Below are 17203 nucleotides of genomic sequence, written 5' to 3' on the forward strand. Positions count from 1 at the left end.
CGCCTCACCCAGACTGGCCAGGCACCCCAGTGGGGACCCCCCACCCTAAAGGGGGTGTGGCCAGCCTGAAAACAGCCATCAGCCCCTCACCCAGGCTGGCCAAACCTCCATGGGGTGAGGGTCCCCACTGGGGGGGTTTGACCAGCCTGCAAACAACCATCAGCCCCTCACCCAGGCTGGCCAGGCACCCCAGCGGGACCCCCACCCTGATCTGAGACACCCTTCAGGGCAAACCAGCCAGCCCCCACCCATGCACCAGGCCTCTATCCTATATAATAAAAGGGTAATATGCAAACTGACCCTAACAGCAGAACCACTGGGAATGACTGATCACTATGACACACACTGACCTCCAGGGGGCAGAAGCTCAATGCAGGAGCTGCCCCCTGGTGGTCAGTGCGCTCCCACAGGGGGAGCTCTGCTCAGCCACAAGCCAGGCTGACAGTTGCCAGTACAGCGGTGGTGGTGGGAGCCTCTCCCGCCTCCTCAGCAGCACTAAGGATGTCCGACTGCAGCTTAGGCCTGCTCCCCGCTGGCAAGTGGACATCCTCCGAGGGCTGCCAGGCTGCCAGAGGGATGTCTGACTACCAGCTTGGGCCCGATCTCCCAGGGAGCGGGCCTAAGTCAGCAGGTGGACATCCTCCGAGGCATCCCAGACTACAAGAGGGCATAGGCCAGGCTGAGGGACCCCCCCGAGTGCACAAATTTTTGTGCACCGGGCCTCTAGTTACTCCATAGCATAATGCTTGCTTTCTTGTATGTCTCCCTCATGTGGCCCTAAGAAGACTGAGAATCCCACTGTCTTAATCCCTTTCATAATCCCAGCACCCAGGCACATACTGGGACATGGTTGGCACCCAAACACCATCAGCTGAGTTAACGAAATCCCCCTTTAGTCTTAAAAGCATGGGTGCACACCATGCTGAGAATACATGCTTCAGAAATTAGATGGATTAAAGATGCCAAAAGTTTGGTCTGTAAGGGAGTGGGGGAGTGAATGTTAAAAACAAGGAGTTTGGGTTCAGACAAAGTTGAGTTCATACAGGTTTAAGTTCGAATTTTAATTTGCCTCTTGGATGGAGGCACTTAATATTTCTCAAGTTTAAGAACATGGTGTTGATAACCTACCACAATTGTTATGTGGATTAACAAAGATAATGTTACATGGATTAAGACAGTTCTTACTTGAAATCAACATAAAACAATAAAGTAAACTGTAATTGGAAAATAAAAAAAAGAAAAACAATTTTAATATTAAAAACAAAAGAGAGTTCTCAGCACCTGAACTTATGAAATTACTTGACTAAGGTATGCCAGTAGAGTGTGATGGCATCAACATCCTAACTCAAGTCTTTTACGTCAAAAAGCTGGTGGTGATTAAGTTGTACCATTCTGCTTTAGGAGAAACCACACGTGCTCATGAGCATGCACACCCACCCACCCACACACACACATTCGGCCCCCCAATAATTCTCAGTGATCTTTCATTTGTGTCTAAAAACCAAAAGCCCAGAGTCAGTACTCCTTCAAACAGATGTCCTAACGCAGTGAATGCTAGTGTCACACTTCTTATGCATTGAGCAGTAGGGACGTGCATTCCGCCGGCTGCCTGCCCCATGTAACTCCAGGGCAGCAGCATTACTTCACCGCGCCATCACGCTGGTGTTGTGATGTGGTGTTTAAAAATAGATGTAAATAGTTAACACTTCTTTGAGGAGGAATCAGATCCTCATGTACAGACTTTATCAACCAGCTGGCTCCTGTGAGCGTCTTCCCAATGTGTGTGCAAACATTCCTTTTAAGTGATCAGCCGGCATAATTAGGTGAGATTGTACACTGGAAACACAATTCAGTTTTCTCTTCATCTTGGCTGGAAGAAGCAGCAAACATCAGGGACGCTGATACGGCGAGAAGTTAGATGTGGGAGATTTTTTTCCAGCAGCTGCAGTACCTTGCTAATCAGCAGAGCTAGTTATTTATTTATTTGTTTTCCTTTTTTTAGTTCAAAGGTACGTGTACCGTGTGGTGGAACCTCAGCCAGAGCGCTAATTAGGAAGCCTGGTACTGTCATCGCTGGCACAGATAGCAGCTCAGCCGGGGTCAGGCTCTGTGTTTTCGTTCTATCTGGATGTTTTAGAATTTAGTGCCTTTTATTTGGATGTACTTAAAATACTCATTGTATCATGGACTTAGTCAGCTTCAGGGAAACTGAATTTAAGACCTGGCTGGGAAAGGACTGGGGGCTGTGATTTCATTTGTGATTTTCAAACAAAGAGGAAGTTGTTGAGCAAGGAAACCAACCCACACAGTAGCTCCTGAAGAAAGTGGTTATGGAGTGAGGGGACCCACATCCTAATATCAGTCGATCCCTTGGGCAGGTCACTTATACTCTCGACCTCACTCTCTGATCTGTACAAACGGGGGTTTGGAAATAGCCAGTCCCCAAGATGAACTGAGTGCCTGTATGCATCAGGCTCTGTGCAGATTCTCACCCGGGAGCTCAGCTGCCCAGGAAGACAGATACACTACACATCGAGCAAGTGTGCAAGGATCCTGCTGGAGAGCATGCGGGCTGTGATGGGTTCGTCGGGCTGCGTGATTCTTACTTGCATGAAGGCTAGCACTAGATTGGCCAGTGTCACAGCCATCACTGATGTTTCTAGGGGTGTGATCTTGAAGAATACACAAACTTCTATTTACTGGGCTGTTGTGACATACGTAAAATATTGCCTGGCATGTAGTATGTGCTCAGTAAATACTAGTTGTTATTATGAGGACACTGAACAGAGAGAAATAAAATGATGTAGATGGCATGGGGAAACCAGACCTCTGAGAGGAAATATTAAACTGGGACCTGAAAAAAAAGTGGAAGATTTTAAGCCATCTCCCCCATAGCATGCTCTCTAGGCAAGCTGACATGCTTTCTTCTCTCCATAAAACATAGGTTGATTCCCAAAGCTCAGGTCAGTAGGCCATGCTACCTCTGCTTTAACCCATGTTCTTTCTATTAACCTACCAACCACCAAGCCTTCTTATACCAGATTAAAGAACTCTACTGTGAAAATAATTGTTAATACTCATGGGACCGATCGTAGGCACAGATAGCAGCTCAGCTTATGCACATGTATACATAGATGGTCTCATTTAACCTTTTTTTTCTTAACTGTCCTAATACATCCTATTTTATGCCCATTTTACAAATGAGCTCCAAAGTGAAAGTCCCAGAGCTGAGATTTGAGCCTAGGTGTTCTTGGGCCAAAGCCATCTCATCCGAAAGCTCTTTAGCAGTTTCTCGGGTGAAAAAAAAAAAGTGAGCAGAACATTCTAGAAAGAGAGGATGGCTTGTCTGAAGCCTCCAGACAGACATGTTCTAGGATTCCTTCCTTCCAGCATTATATTTCATTATTTAATAATAGAGGCCACGGGCTTCACTGTAGAAAATGAGGCTCAAGAATGTGGGCAATTTGCCTGGTTATTTTTACTTATAAATTCCTTATCATGGCTTTGTCTTTGTTTTTTAACATTGGGATGGTTTTCATTCTCAGGTACCAAGGGTAAATGTTTTCAAATATCCATGCAAAAGGCCAAGGGTTTGAAAGGCTATGGTCTGTTTTCAGACTTTTTGAAAAACAAAAAACAGCATCTTTGATATAAAAACAGTGCACGGGAACCCCCAGAATTACCAAATCGATGCCTCCTCGAGCTACCTCTCTGAGGGCTCCAAATCTTGCTGGGAAGGAGGAGGGGTGGTGAATGAGGAGAAAGTGCCAAATGGGTGAAATTGGAGAAAATTGACTCCAGCTTTGCACATTAACAAAAATGTTTTTTTCCTTCTGCAGCTGTGAAGTATTTGGTGATTAGTCTACCCATTTTTAAATTATCAAATAATGATTAAGAAGTTAAAAAAACCTATAAATATTTAGAACATGACAGGAACACCACTGCTAATGGAAACTTGGCATTTAGAGAAATCAGGCCCAAGGGAAAGAAAAATATTTCCATACAGTCAAACATGACCCATTGGGTCTTTGTCCTAAAGCAACATTAAAATAGGACACATAAATTGTCAGGCTATTTTGAGTATGTACTGTGCAGAAAAAAAAATTCTGTTTTTCCTCAATTCTCTCTCTCTCTCTCTCTCTCTCTCTCCCTCTCTCCCTCTCTCCCTCTCTCCCCACTTCAAAATATAAAACCAATAGGAATTGGGGTTAGGAAGATTGAGAACAGACTCTTTAAATACATTCTATTCACATGGGAAGATGGGAAGGAATCTAGGCAGGTGAGATTCGTTATTCTGCACCTTCCCCAGTTCACACGTATTTCCTCTGGAGAATCTTTGTCCCAGCAAGTTCACTGCCAGGAAAACTCTGCCCTCAGGTTTGCAAGGGGCTGACTCCTTCCTGCCATTCAGATCTCAGCTCAAATGTCACTTCCTTTGAGGTTGACATGTGTATCTGAAGTCATCACTGATTATCGGGAGCTGGTCCTTCCCCCATTTCATAGCACTTACCACAGTCTGCAATGGTCTGGTTCCTTTATTTATGTTCTTGTTCCTTGTCACCCCCCCCCCCCCCCCTTTGCTAAACTTTAATCTCCAGGGGACCTTGTCTGGTCACTACTGCCAAGAGCAGTGCCTGGTACAAAGTAGGCATCCAATAAATATTTTTGAATAAGTGAATGAAAAAAAATGCTTTAAAAATAGTAAAGAGCTCCTGAAATATATTATTATGTAAGCTTTTTTGAAATTAGGAAATTAAAAAAATCTATTTCTGTTTATTTATTTTTTTTTTTTAGCAAATAGTATCATATATTTTCCCCAAAGTGCATTTTAACTTTACTCCTCATGTACTATTTACTTGAAGTTTAGTATCACACACCATTGCTAGAAATTTAGGAAATCAGTATGTGCCAAAATAAAGTGCCCTTGCATTTAAAGTAAAATATATATTTTGCTGTTGGCAGAATATACAGGGAAGAGTCTGCATTGTTTTCTATTTGAGAGAAGAAAAATTACTAGGTCCCATATCCTGGCCAAGAGAATCCTGTGGATCAGAGAAACAAGGTCATCCACAATTCACGTTGACTCTTAACACTTCAGAATGGGTGCCTGTCAACATTTGTAGAACTGCTGAATCATGGAGTTTCATTATAAAAGAAAACATGTGGTTCATTCACTTCACCCAGCCCCCAAATCCGACACTTGTATCCCTAAATCACTTCTTTAATTTTGCAGATTGTATCCTCTGAATTAATTTAGCATTGATATGATATTGCTCACACATGTGTTTTGAAATATTCTCTTGAAGTTTAATTTCTAGACTTTATATTTTATAAAAAGTGAATTGTGCATGTTATATCCCAAATTAGAAGGATGGTCTTAATACTTTGGAGGCAGTAAAATTTCCTTTAAAAATAATGCTTGAAATGAACACAGAATATCTGAGCTGATGCTTGGGAACACTTGCTGTGCAGAGATTTTTGTTCTGAGGGTTGAAGGTTGGGTGCTGGGAAGAGATTTTTAAAAAAATAAAAATTGGACCGAAAGTGGAGAATGTTTTTTTTTTGAGTTTGAATAATAATATATGAGCTGATAAATATGTCAAGAATAGTATAGCAAATAGTAATTTTATTCAGGGTCTTGTTCAAAGCAAGTTAGATTTTAGCCTCTGTTTTATACAAAATTATGGTTGAAATTATGACATTCCCAAAATCATATCTTTTTGGTCTGAGAGGAATCATAAAAGGTTAAGACTGTTCTATCTACAGTAGAAATACTTTTTTTTGTATGATCTAATACACACACACACACATACACACACATGCAAACACACATGGGAAAATAGGCAGGCACAACTAACACTAAAGGTTCACAGTGAGCCCCCTCCTTGTATAAGATATATTCTACTTTTTATTTTATGCCACTTCATTTAAACGAGGTTACTTTTGCCTTTATACATTGATTTAAAGACACATTATTTGGAAATACTAATCTGGCCCAATTGGGAAGACAAAGGTGCAGAGAGGGGGCCCTACTATTCAGGGGATCAGGTTTTCCTGCTTTTGGGTTGCCAACAGGCCTTTGTTCTGGGTCTGTAAGTCTCTGGAAATCTGACTTGCAAAATAATTTAAATTGTCCTTAGAAAGGATCTCCCCATGGACCCTAAAAGAGATAAGGGATCATAAAGAAGGAGTAGAGAGACCTGACATTTGCTGGAGAGGCATTTAGTCACAGGTACACTGTTTTTAACATTGTTATTAGTGATGTGGGCATGAGGTTCAGCAGCACATTAATCATATTTGTGACATCAAATCATGTAGAAGACAAGAGAAACAGGGATTACATCTCTATATCAGGAGACAGTTGGAAGGCGAGCTGGGAGGAAAATGAAACAGGAAGATGAAATGCAGGCAAGTTCAAGACTTGGAATTGGATCTGTCGCTGTACCAATCCTTTGCAAAAAATCACTTGAAGCATTTCAGTTGAACAAGTATTTACCGAAGAAGGTTTGTAACATGACAGGCAAGGCACTGTACTAAAAAATGAGAACTCCTAAGCAAATAAGGCCTGTTCCTCCCATAAAGACCTCACAGTCCTACAGGCAATGCAGACTGAAACCAATAAAAATAACACAGGGTGATGGGTGCAAGAATATTGTATGTACAGGTTGCAGATGCCATACAGACGGGGGAGTGAAAGCTTCCATGTGTGCTGATGTGTGTCATATGGGCATGTAAACAGAAGATGTAGAAAGTAGGGGCATACATTAGAAACTGAGACTATGTAGACTATGTATATAAAGGGAAAGAAAATAGAAACCCACAAGAGTTTGTATATTTGAAAACCAGATTTGGCTCTTCCTTTCTTTCTTGTGAAGGACAAAAAAAAAAAAAAAAAAAAAAAAAAGCAAACAGGATGAGTTACAAGCTGTCATCAAAGAGAATGAGAATTAAAAATCAAGATGTAATGAAAGAAAAGTGATCCATGAAAAAACAACAATTTTGAACCCGGGAAAAATAACATTGAGTATAGGAAGACAAATTTCATTGACATCACATATAGGGCATTTGCATTGTCTCTGGAAGTAACAGGATTTTAAGCCAAATATAATAGAACTATGTATGTGTTTATTTATCTGGTCACTCAGGGAAGCTGATATAAGGAAAATAACCTGAAGTCACTGCTCTTCCAAAGATTACAGTCAGATTGGTGGGGGGAATCTTCAATCAGATACTTGTGCCAATATACTGTCATAACTTTGTCACCTTACAACAGTGGTTCTCAACCTTGGCTGCACATTAGAATCACCTGGGAATCTTTTTAAAATCCTGATTTCTGGGCCTCCCTGGAAATCAGGATTTTAAAAAGATTCCCAGGTGATTCTAATGTGCAGCCAAGGTTGAGAACCACTACCTTACAAGGAAAAAGCAGGGTGAACTGTGAGAGGGGCAACAGGGGATCTAGTATTGAGGAGCTGCCTTAAGAAGTTCTTCTCTAAAACAAATGATGCTTGACTTGAGGCTTGAGGAATGGGTTACATAGGTAGGAAGAGAAGACAGGGGAGAGCAGCTTAGATAGAAGCTATAGCCTGCACAAAGCCTTGTGGTAAGAGATTTTACAAAACAGGCTTTGGAAAAAAGAGAGGATTTTTTTTGGAAGGGGTATGGATTTCAATAATTCCATATAACCTCAGATAGAAATGCTTTACATTTATTTTATTGAATGCCAACAAAAATTCAGGGGTACTTAAGACCCCAGTAGAATATTTTGGATAGTGTAAACCCTTTTGAATCCAGGAGAAACAATGAAAGGAGGCTCTTCTATGCTTCCTCAACAGACACACACCCTTGTGATGTCACTAGTGTCAAGGATAGTTTAGAGGGCCTTATGGAAACTGAAGTGTTTGGTCTAGTCAGGGTACTGAGCAATATAGCATCATTATAGCTTTCAGTCAGAAAACCTGGTTCTAAATGCAGCAGGCTTTTACACTGTCATCCCAGTGATAAATCTGATGAATGCAATGAAAACCACAATACCTTGCTTTGGACTTGCAATTAAAAATGTTCATTAAAGTTCATGTTCTTCTACTCTGTGATAATGTTTAGGCTTGATGTGAACAAATGCTAAGTAGTACATTTGCATAATCAGAATATATAGAATTGTATTTCCCCAAATGCTCTTCTTTTTCATAAATCAGTCACTGCTTCTTAGAAGAAAAATAAATTTGCTTTTGAATAGAGCAAATTTTTTCTCCCCATTATTGGATTCTGCATGCTTGAATGGGTTGCAGATCTCACCAAGACCCAGATGAAGACCCACCTTCTGCAGGAAGCTTTTGTCCTCTCTCTAGTTGGCTTTGACCTGCCAGTTTTCTCATGCCCATCATTTGAGATATATAGATATAGATATAGATATAGATATATCTATATACACAGACACACACACACACATACACACACACACACACACACACACACACATACTGAGTGGCCAGATTATTATGACCACCCCATCAGTACTTCGTTGGGCCACCTTTTGCCTTCAATACTGTGGCGATTCTTCTTGGCATTGACTCCACGAGATGTTGAAAGGTGATGCGAGGAATCTGACACCATGCCTGATGAATAGCACTGTCCAGTTCTGTGAGATTTGATAGTTGAGGAACCAGCTGCCTGATGGCTCTTTTAACTTCGTCCCACAAATGCTCAATTGGATTGAGATCTGGTGATCGTGGGGGCCACCTAATGTTCTTAAAACCACTCCTGCACAATACGAGCACCGTGGCATGGCGCATTGTCTTGTTGGAAGAAGCCATCTCCATTGGGATACGCCATCAACATGATAGGATGAACTTGATCAGCAACAATACTTAGGTATGTTGTGCTATTCAGACGTTTATAATGGTGTGGCCCTCTAGCAACGGCAGCACGAAATTATAGCTAATTTGTCTACAAACGTCAGGTGGTCATAATAATCTGGCCACTCAGAATATATATATATATATATCCTCCCCACTCCCCATTTAACTCTCTTAAGTGCTTACATTTTTTTTTCATTCTGATTACATTTTAAACCTCAGTTGGTAGCATGGCAGCTGGCACTCGATAACTTCTCAATGTGTTTGCTGATGGAATGAACAAGAAACAAAGGGGTAGGAGTGTGACACCAGTTTGGGCTCTTAAGTCGCAAGAAACAGAATGTGACTCTTGTTAACTGAAGAAGATAATTTATTGGAGGATTACAGGGGCTTCTCGGAGGATGAGAATCAGGCTGGGGAGAGTTGGGGACCAGTGAACATCATGGGAGATGGGTAGGTGTTTGCTGAATGCAGTGAGAGGTTTCTTTCTCTCTGGGGAGCTGGGGTTCCAGAGGACATGTGAAGGTGACTTTCTTTGTCTTGCTTCGTGGATTCTGATAGTCATAATGATGTCCTCACACATTTCCTGTGTTCAGTTTGTGTTGGGATCTCTTTGATGCCTCTTTCTGAATCCCTACTCACTTACTCCCCACAGTAACCCTGTGTGTTAAGTACCATGAGTATTCTTACTACACAAATGAATAAACTGAGGCATAGCAAAGAATCAGAAGTATCTGTCACCAACGTCTCATTTTATACTCTGCATCCCATTGGTAAAGTTGGAATGTTAATTTTGTTTCTTAACCATCTTGCAAGAGTATGAAGAAGATTAATGAGGAAATGTTGGCATAATATTTAGTGTTCCCTGGAAGAAAGCGTCTGGTGAATGCAATTATTGTCATGCATTTTCATAATAATGAAGTATGAAATATCACAGTATTTTATGCTCTCCTTCTCTTTAATTCATCTTTCTAATCCTCATACACCATCAACTTATTTTCAAAGCCAAAGATTTCAGAATAGTTACTCTTTAAGTTTTTTCCTCCCAATTTTATAAACATATGTTTATTTATTCTAGTCTTAAGTATTTATCATTTTTCAGAGCCCTAGAGATTCAAGAGATTAAACCATGGATCAAAAAATAGCTATAATTCTCTCGGTGGGCAGATGATCAAATTTGGATTTGGGGGAACAAAACAAGCTGTCCTATGTTAAAAGTGAAACTGCAACCACAGAGTTAATGCCCATGCTTCTTAGCCCATAATAAGGAGCCCTTCCTGTGTGAAGAGAAAAGGGAAAGGAGAGAGGGAGAGAAAGTGATCCGCAAAGAATTTCCCCTTGATTTCTTGTCACTCACCCAAATGGCTGGTGATAATTGGACACTGGAGACATTTGTGAGATCAGACAGGATATCACTTCCTTAAGAAGCGACATCTCTGACAACGAAGGGTCGGTCATTATCTCCAGACCCAGGGGCTCTCTGGCTTGGCTAATGCAACGTGCTACACTTCAATTATCAGAAAGTACGGGGAGAAATTAGAAAAGATGGGACAGGAGACTTCATCCAGGTGGTAAAGTTTAAGAGTATTTGTGCTAATCCCAAACTTCCCCACTAGTAGAATAAAGACAAAGGCAGAATTGGGAGCCCAGAAAAAAATTGATGAAAAGAATTAGTAAGCCTATGAATGAGCTTTAATAAGCTTGTTGACTAGAATAATATAATATTCTTTGTGTCAGTCTGCCAAGTTTACAAAAGCACCTTCAAAGAACAACTATACCTGTGCATATACTGGTTTCCCTCTTTTCCCCTATATTTACTAATTGCATTTCCATAACACTCTTCCCCAATGGAGAGCAAAATGTTTTGTAGCAGATCTAAGTCCAAGTTGATGTGTTTATATTATAATATAAATGAAACTAGAGGCCTGGTGCTTGAAATTCGTGCATGGGGGGTGGGGGAGGGAGGGGAGGGTCCTCTCAGCCCAGCCTGCACCCTCTTCAATCGGCACCCCTTGGAGGATGTCCGACTGCAGGTTTAGGCCCGATCCTAGGGATCGGGCCTAAACCAGCAGTCGGACATCCTTCTCACAATCCTGGACTGCTGGCTCCTAACCACTCACCTGCCTGCCTGCCTGATCGCTCCTAACTGCCCCCCTGCCAGCCTGATCACCCCTAACTGCCTCTGCCTGCCGGCCTGATCACCCCCAACAACCACTCCTGCTAGCCTGATTGCCCCATGCAGCCTTCTGTTTGGTCGTTTGGTCGACCCTCACTGCCCCTCTCTGCCGGCCTGGTGGCCCCACACAGCCTGCTGCTCAGTCGTTTGGTCGCCCCTCACTAACCCCCCCCCCCCCCCCCCCGCCCCCCCGACCAGCCTGGTCACCCTACAACAGCCTGCTTGTTCAGTAATGTGGTTGCCCCTCACTAACCCCCTGCCAGCCTGGTCGCCCCATGCAGCCTTTTCAGTCGTCCGTTCGGTTGCAATGGTAGCTTAGGCTTTTATATAGATAGATGCTTATTCTGTTAAATTAAATTTATATATTTAAGATGGAGCAAGTGTATATTTTGAGATGGGTAAACTGTATTTAAAATATGATACAATTCCACAGTACAAATAGATTGGATGATCATTATAGAAAATATGGTATGATACATACCCTTTTTTGAAGAGATTAATTTCCAGTTTAATGAGTATAAAATGAAGGCTTGTAATATAGTATTAAAGAGTTTAGTCAGTAGCAATATTTGAATGCTTGATTAAAATAATATAGTAGAATGATTTAAAGACTGTTCTGTTCAGTGGTACACATTCTAATCAGTCTATTAAAAAGCATTAACTGAGCAACTATGGGAAGCAAGGACTCTTGATTTGGATGGATTGACTGTGGGATATAACAGTGGCTCCATACGTGACTTCTCACTAGTGCTCAACAAGTGTTTGCAACACAAAAGAAGAAATAAATTCAGAAATATTGAATGATATTGAAGAGTTTTTAGAATAGGTACTATGTGCATGAATCATTTCGCTTAATCTTTAGAACACACCTGTTCTATAACTGATTATTCTTGTGTTAAGAATGGGTAGACTGCCCTGACCAGTTTGGCTCAGTGGATAGAGCGTCGGCCTGTGGACTGAAGGGTCCCAGGTTCGATTCCAGTCAAGGGCATGTACCTTGGTTGCAGGCACATCCCTAGTAGGGGGTATGCAGGAGGCAGCTGGTCGATGTTTCTCTCTCATCGATGTTTCTGGCTCTCTATCCCTCTCCCTTCCTCTCTGTAAAAAAATCAATAAAATATATTTTTTAAAAAAAAGAATAGGTAGACTGACAGATTGAGAAACTTACTTGAGGTCAGACATCTGGGAGGTAGTGGACTGAAATTGAACCTGGGTTTGATTGCATCTGTTATGGGGGTTCATGGACTCCTAGATCTTCAGTGACCCCTCAAAACCCCTTTTCAAATTTGATTGTAAACCTTCCTAGGAAGACTATTAATAACTTTATTATCTTCTCAATAAAATTCATAATGAGATCCTGCATCTTCCCCCCAAATTTAAAAAGCTCATATACAACTGAAAAGCTAAGATTTAGTCATAACACAATATGTACACAATATACATAGGTAAATACATAAAGTTCAACAAAGGTATCGTGCGATTAATTGCCAGGGAAGGGCATAGGGTTTGAAGTGCTAGAAACCCTGTGTGGGGTGTGATTTTGGAAGGTTTTTCTAGGAAGAGGCATTAGAGAGGTGCCTTAAGGGATATCACTGTACTTGGGTCGTGGACCCGGGTTCCAGCTTTGTGCACTGTGAACAGACTCCCTCCTCCTCTCCTCTCCCTTCTTAAAGCGACATTTGACAGTGAGGGAGAGTTAATTACCACGTGTTTTTCTCTCCCTAGAGCCCATTTACCTGCAAGGCTGCTCCATGAGCATTAGGCTGAGCACAGACAGGCAAATGCCATTTGGAAACATTCCACTCTGAGCAGATGTCCAGCTGCTCATTTAGTTCATGAACTGTTTGTCAATACTGACAATTAGTGGGCTAAAGATTGCATTGACCACATGACAAGAATCAATACGTTCAGTACTTGTTAGTTATTTACCTGCGAGTGTATTAAAGCCCATAGATTTCTTATAAATCCTTCAAAGCTGTCGTGCTATGATCCTCCGACAACACACATTGACACATCAATAAATCTTTTTGACAAGGGTGATCTGGGAAAATCAATACCAGTTTATCAGTAATTCCCATGTAGTCTTTTTAAAAAATTTTTTATGGGCCAGCAGAGGTTTAAAATCATTTCCCAAAGCAGGAGAACTGCCATGGATTAGGTGCTAGGCTTATAGCCACTGTACCTGGAGGTACTGATCTTGATTAAAGTCCTTTGCTCAAAGAATCTTTGTAAATCCCTTCTGAGGGAGAGAGACCCACTCACTGATAGTCCTGATGATGCAACAACCTTCAAAAGTGCAGTGGGGAGTTAAAGGTCTCACTCCATGGCCATTTCTGCCTGTGCCTGCCTGATATTCAACTCCTGTCTCAAAGAGAGCTTGAGACCCTCCCAGCAATTTCTCGCCTTATTCTTCGACAGCTTTTAGCAAAGGCATGTAATATCTGTTTGTTGAACAGGTTTGTTTTACATTGTTTTATTATTTAAGCTGAATTAAACCTTCATGCTAAGCAAAAATATCCACAATTTAAGCCTACATACAACAACAGTGAATTAGTTAAGGATAGCTGCTGTAACCTCAAAATGTTGATATCTGCCATGTAATATGTGGTTCAGTGTAGCTGTTTCCAGACAGTGAGTGACTGTCCTCTACATGGTGATTCAGGGACCCAAGCTCCTTCCATTTGTGGCTCCTACATCCTCTAGTGTCTGAGTGATCTTGGTTCAGCCTGAAAAAGTAGGAAAAAAATAAGAGAGAAAGAGAAACGTACCCATTTCTTAAGACCCTGATCTGGAAGTGACACTTATTTCTTAAGCTTATAGTCTAAGACCTTAAAACAGGGCCATGAGATTCAAAACGAGATTTGTCAATGTAGTCTGAGGCAGGCTACCTCCTAGTGATAGCCCTACTCTACTCAAGGGGAGCCCAAATTTGCTGTGGTATTCAATGTATGGGATACAGATTTGAAAAATATGCTGTTTTGATACATCACAATGTTTGCTAGCAAATGGGGGAGACAGTCCACCAGCCCTAAACTAGCAGAATTTATGCAGGTTTTCCTTTCATTGCTAATCTCACTGGTAAGACCCCCTAAATAATTTTTATTTCCATGGGCTTCCATGGACCTCTGCTTTTGACAGAAAAGTCGCTACATCAAAACTGTTTCTTAAGTCTCTCCTTTGAAAGTTCTATCAGCAGCAATTAAGCAGTTTTAGGGGATGTGGAAAAGCAAAGAGTTCATAATCATCTCACGTTTTCCTCTCTTTTTAAAAAATATACAATCTCAAAAGAGGTGACTGCACTAAACTTTCAGGCTTCCAGGTTCCACTGCTCATTAGTAAAACCTGCCTGCAGTTCTATTTGTCCCAGGGCTTTCTTGCTAGCCGCCTTCTCTCTGCCTCTTATAAAAATCTTTGCTGAACAGCCATGTCTGTGTCTTGCTGAAACTAATAAAATTATATCTATCGCTCTCTTGGGGAGCTCTATCCAGAGTCGCATTTGAGATCCAAAGACAAAGAGAAGTTTCTGCTGGCATTTTGCTGTAATTAAAGATCCCAGAGTTTTCCAGAGGGGCACATCTTTAGATGAGAAAGAGATATCTGCTAACTTTAGGATTGTTGAGGGTTTTTTTTGTTTGTTTTCTTTTCTCCCCTCCCTCCCACCCTCTCTTCACTTTTCTTCTCTTTCCTTCTCCTTCTTAATCTTTTTGTTCATTAATTTCTTTAATGATTATACAAACTATATTTACTGTTTAAAGGCTTCTAACACTTTTTTTTTTATAAGCATAGAAACTCCCTTGCCATATGGAATTGGAAGAAGGTAAAATGCTTTAGAAAAAGCATACCTTCACCTTGTGTAGGTGAACTTAAATAGTTAAAATCAGGAGGAAAGTTCCCCATTGTTCTGCTTCCTAAGTAGTCATTAGATATTCACCATGGTTTAAAGTCTTTTCAATTTCTCATGAGTCGGGCTGCCCGATAAATGATTACTTGGAAGGACACAGGTGAACCAAGGCTGTGGGGAAAGAGGACACTGATCTTTGTCTTGGTTTTTGGCCATCGTGGTTTCTACAAACACAGCATTGGAAGAGATCACCAGTGGGGGCGGGTGTGTGTTTCTCCACAGCTCACTTGGCCATGAGAATGCGGATGAAAGATCTGATGGGTTGTCTGCAGTGTAGCAAATGAAATAGCTCATTAGCTGTGAGAAGCCAATAATCTTTTGTGATTCACCAATAGCTCCTATTCCTCTGGGAAATTTATTCTAGGTGAGGCTGGAATAGTAAGAAAGGAAGAAGAAAGGGGACGATGTATGAAGGGAGGAAAGGATGAGTGACAACATGCTTCACATCCTTGCAGAAGGCACAGTCTGTTTCTGACACACTCATTCTTCCTTGTATACAGACTGCTTTTAACACCCAGCTTTATTCCTGGTTAGAAGGTTGCTTTGGTTATTAATGATTAATTAAGGCCATATGGCTCTTCAAATACTCCACTTTGGGAATATACTACTAGTGGTGAGACCATACCTGTTAACATATTTTAAGGCATGATCACATATTGTTTTAACCTTGTGAAGTACACAAGACAGGAATATACAACCCATTCTACAGATGGGATGATGAAATGACACATGTTTAGGCTTATATTTTAGGGGTGATAATTTAAAACAGGGCCACAGCCACATGTAAGAGAGACTTATCAATGTACCACCAGTTTGGGACTGGTCTAGGCCAAAAAGCAGTTTTCTTAACTCCCAATCCATGACTTTTTCTACCAGGGAGATTTGAAATAGAATACTACTAATAATAGCTAACACGTATATAGAATTTTGTTAAGTTTACTTTTCATTTATGAACTCATTTAATCTTCCAAGCAATGCTATGAGACAGATCCTGTTATTAGCACTAATATGTACAGGAGAAAGTGGGGACAATGAGAGGTTAAGTAGCTTATCTTTAGAGACATAACAGGTAAAGGAAGGAGCTGGGAAAACTTCCTCTCAACATCAAACAGCTATCAGTCCCAAAATCTGTGTAAGATTCTTGAAGGTATTCCATTGGCCTCGAGGATCCAGAATTCAGATTCAAGACTTATCTGAGTCCTAATGAAATCTGCAAAAGGAGTTTTCAGATATGTGGGAACAAAATCATCCCTAAAGCAGTTCCTCAGTCACAGTCGTCTTCTTTAAAGGCAGGGCAGCTTCCCAGATGGCCAGGGTCCAGTTGCCCCCACACTGAACTCAGACCATCCTGATGGGCAGTCATTCATACATTCATCTGCCACGTATGGCGTGCCTATCGTGGGCACTGAGCTATGGAAGACACAAAGGTGAAGATGCCCTGGTCTTTGTCCTCAAGGAGTTCTCAGCCTCAAGCGGGGAGAGAGATGTGGCATCAGGTCATTATTGTCTGCAGTAAGTGCTCCAACAGAGGCAGGAGCAAGTGCTCTTTAAGCCAGAGAGGGGAGGGACTAATTTGGGCCAAAAATATAGGAGTCAAGGCAAGTAGCATGGCTGCTGAGGAACTGAATCAGACAGATTGGGTCCAAGTTGTGGCCAGGTCAGTGTGTAGCTGGGGAATGTTGGGAGAACTGCTTTTCTTCACTAAGACTCATTTTCTTATCCTGGCAAAGGTGGGTGATAAACCCCTCCTCCTGCATAGGGTTACAATGAGCGTTACTCCATAAAACCGATCACAGAGTCAGGGTTGGAGAAGTGGGATGATATCAGTAATAACCACCTTGAAAGCTTCACAGAGATTGTGACTCTTCATAATGACACTGCGGTTGACGCAGGTTGTCAGGCAGGGAAGAGAGAGAGTGTGAGCAGGAGGAGGACAATTCCCACCCCAAAAATCAGCATAAGCAAAGCCACGGAATAATGTCTCCCCCTGGCACAGTCCTAAGGATACTGCGTGGCACTGGGCTCCACTTGCCTTTTCTCTCTGCAGGCTTTTCCTGCCCTCCTCGGTTCTACGTACAGTCAGAGGAATCATCGTTAGTTGCTGTAATTGCTATCATAGCATTTTCCCTCCTGAGAGCTAGGCAGTGGTTCCCAACTGCCTCTTGCATTGGCTTGAATCAAATTGGTCACAGACTGCAGCCTTACCCTGTACCCAACAGCCTCATGTCACCCGTCTCCATGCCCTGGATTTCCTCTCCACTCCAATCCAGC

At 41.7% G+C, this 17203-nt stretch overlaps 1 protein-coding gene across 9 annotated transcripts in view; it reads left to right on the forward strand.

Annotated features, from left to right (window-relative positions):
• Positions 1 to 17203, forward strand: part of LDB2 (LIM domain binding 2) — a 338452-nt gene that overhangs the window by 63024 nt on the left and 258225 nt on the right. The gene's annotated exons all lie outside the window — the stretch shown is intronic.

Source organism: Myotis yumanensis, unplaced genomic scaffold (genome assembly GCF_028538775.1).
Source record: "Myotis yumanensis isolate MYYU_CA2020_CCGP unplaced genomic scaffold, mMyoYum1.0.hap1 SCAF_1, whole genome shotgun sequence".
In the NCBI taxonomy this organism is placed as follows: Eukaryota; Metazoa; Chordata; class Mammalia; order Chiroptera; family Vespertilionidae; genus Myotis; species Myotis yumanensis.